Source organism: Neophocaena asiaeorientalis, unplaced genomic scaffold (genome assembly GCF_003031525.2).
Source record: "Neophocaena asiaeorientalis asiaeorientalis breed wild unplaced genomic scaffold, Neophocaena_asiaeorientalis_V1.1 scaffold267, whole genome shotgun sequence".
NCBI lineage: Eukaryota > Metazoa > Chordata > Mammalia > Artiodactyla > Phocoenidae > Neophocaena > Neophocaena asiaeorientalis.
Window position 1 is genome coordinate 4,055,870 of NW_020173204.1, and position 3,406 is coordinate 4,059,275.

Consider the following 3,406-nt stretch of genomic DNA (forward strand, 5'->3'; position numbering starts at 1 on the left):
GCCTTTAGCTGTTAGACAGAACCCTGATACTAACAGGGTTGTGTTGCTAGAACAGTCATTGACCATTTCAGGTTTACAACTGCAGTATAAAAAATAAATAGAAATAAATTAATGCTTCTAAGTTTCTAAGGCTCATTAAGTTGAGAAAAGAAGACCAGCTCTATTTTATACGTTTCCAAGACCATCACAAAGTTTTGGGAGACAGAAGATTTTTCATTGTTATTCCTCAAACTGTGATGCAAAGCGCAATGTCATTGTATGGGTCTTTCAGAGGAATGGCAAGACCTGGTTTTGTTCATGTTTCTTAATTCATCAGTGGAACTGATATACAAGTGAACATTAAATAGCCAGTAACCTTTGTAAAGAATATATTGGGGTGGCCAAAAAGTTCGTTTGGGTTTTTCAGTAACAGCTTATGGAAAAAACCCGAATGAACTTTTTGGCCAACCTTATATATATGTGCATGTGTGTGTGTATATATATATTGTGTGTGTGTGTGTGTGTGTGTGTGTATAGTAATTTCCCATTATTTAATTACAGTTTTTCTCTAAACGAGTGACTGCTGACCCCAGTGTTATAATAGCCCTAAATACATCTAATTGTCTAAAAATAAAATTAATTTTAATTTATCTAAATACCTCAAAGCAAATATTATTTATTTTAGAACTTTATTGCAACAAAGCATAAACCTAAAAGATAAAAATAATTGGATATGGAATTTCAAACATATTGAGACTCATTTAATTGCTATAAAAATATACCTATGTGTAAATATAATACACTTTGCTAAGCAAAGTGCAGTTACCAAAATATCAGAATGCCATTTCTGTTAATAATATTTCTGTGTTTCTAATCAGTAATTCATTAGTGTATGGAAATAATTTGTGGAATTTTATATGAAGCAGTTGATTGCCTTTGCTAGACATAAAGACATTTATTTGGAATACTGTTCAATGCTGTGTCCTTTATCACACGTCTCAGATCTGCCATGTTTCTTAGGATATTAACGTACAATGTCAAATGGGATTGAAGCTGAGAAAAATTACCTGAGGGCATTTTTGTTTTGTACTTAAATTTTATTTTGTCATTTATTCTTATTAGCAATCATTAAGCAATTTAATAATTATAAGCTCCATTACCATTTTAATGAGTCTAGTGGCCATTGCTAAGTGTAATTAAATTAGTTTTATTGTATAATATTTTGAAGCTGTGATTAACTTAAGTTTTCCTGTGCTTAGAAGAATAAACCTATGGAGAGATTGCTATTCACCAAATATCTTATTAACTTATAAGGTACTGATAAAATAGACATTAATGGAGTCAGGAGAGAAATATAATCCCCTATTGAGTCTATTCGCAAGATAAAACTTTAATCATCTCGGTTTGGAATCAGTCTAGTCCGGACATCATAATTTTATTGAAAGGCGTTTCTTGGATAGAGATGGAAAAAAAGGATGAAGGGATAGTTTTTTTTTGGTGATGTTCTGTTCCTCCATTTGTTTCCGCAAGTGTAATTTGTAGGGACAGGATTGGATGAAGTCCGACAGGCTAATGACGTGAAGTAGGTACATGTAACACGTTGAATTATTTGGTACCAAGCAAGGTATATATGCATTCATTGATTAACTTGGAAATTTACTGTAGAAATGAAAAAGTCATTGTCATTTTAGTTTATTTAACAAGTATTTACATAAACACACATTAAAGACATTAAAAATGTGAGCCGATCGCTTCTCGGCCTTTTGGCTAAGATCAAGTGTAGTATCTGTTCTTATCAGTTTAATATCTGATACGTCCTCTATCCGAGGACAATATATTAAAAATGCGAGCCAGTGGTAATTTTCTTTTCTTTTTATTTATTTACTTATTTGGTTGCGCCGGGTCTTAATTGCGGCACACGGGCTCCTTAGTTGTGGTGTGCGAACTCTTAGTTGTGGCACGTGTGGGGGATCTAGTTCCCTGACCAGGGATCGAACCCAGGCCCCCTGCGTTGGGAGTGTGGAGTCCTAACTGCTGCGCCATCAGGGAAGTCCAAGCCAGAGGTGATTCTCATATTACTTATTAGTATTTCTTACCGGAATCCTCAGTTTGAAACCTTTCTTGCTATCACTTAAACCCTCTTCTTAGAAGCTATTTGACTGTATATGAGTGGAAGGTCACTATACGTTACATATTTGTTGTGCCAGTCTTTGGTCTTGCGTGTATTTGGAGATTTGGTCCTTTATTGCTATTGCTGTTAGATAAACTCTGAAATGCTCTCAAGAGTGAGATAGTCTTGTTTTCTGATGAATTGCCTTACATAGAATGCAATTAAGCATTTTACAGGATAGTAATTTGTATAACATGTATAGCACATGTTTCCTTATGGGAATTACGTGGATTTGCTGTAATTATTAGATTCTGTTGATTGTATTCCATTCTGCTAATGTTTTCAAAGTAAGCATATCAAGCAATTGTACACCATATGCAGTATTTCAGAAACCTCTGGGACATTTTCTTCAATATATCTTGAATGCCACAGAAACATTTTATCATGAAATTTATACTTCCCATTTTTATCCCTCTTTTTGTAATCAAAAAGGTACGTGTATGTACAACATAGACGTCTATAAAATAAAAAATAGGTATTAACAAATACTAATATTACATTATCATCATATATGCCATATACCAGTGATCAAAAATGGAAAATTAACTGTCTTTTTTTTTTCTTTAATATTCATTGCTGAACTAGATTCGCGTTTGACAGTACTGACACACTCTGGGAATTTTTATACTACAGCTCTAATAAAGTTCTAAACAACCAACATATTACTCAATGTTTTCCTTTACATTTCTGGAAAGAAAGCAATACAAAACGTATTGTTGCATAATGACCATCAACAAAAGAGACTTTTATATTAGTGATGCCCTATTGAAGATGTTTTTTTTTACATCTTTATTGGAGTATAATTGCTTTACAATGGTGTGTTAGTTTCTGCTTTATAACAAAGTGAATCAGCTATACATATACATATGTTCCTGTATCTCCTCCTGTATCCCTGTTCCTGTATCTCCGGTATCTCCTCCCTCTTGCGTCTCCCTCCCACCCTCCCTATCCCACCCCTCTAGGTGGTCACAAAAGAAGAATCATTGCACACCTGGAATATACCCCACTTGATCATGGTGTATGATCCTTTTAATGTGCTGTTGGATTCTGTTTGCTAGTATTTTGTTGAGGATTTTTGCATCTATGTTCATCAGTGATATTGGCCTGTAGTTTTCTTTTTTGTGTGGCATCTTTGTCTGGATTGGTATCACGGTGATTGTGGCCTCGTAGAATGAGTTTGGGAGTATTCCTCCCTCTGCTATATTTTGGAAGAGTTTGAGAAGGATAGGTGATAGCTCTTCTCTAAATGTTTGATAG

General features: G+C 34.3%; 1 pseudogene; it reads left to right on the top strand.

Moving 5' to 3' along the window:
* The first annotated feature begins 1,726 nt into the window (after positions 1-1,726).
* On the top strand, positions 1,727-1,844 carry LOC112399675 (uncharacterized; annotated as a pseudogene).
* The last annotated feature ends 1,562 nt before the right edge of the window (positions 1,845-3,406 follow it).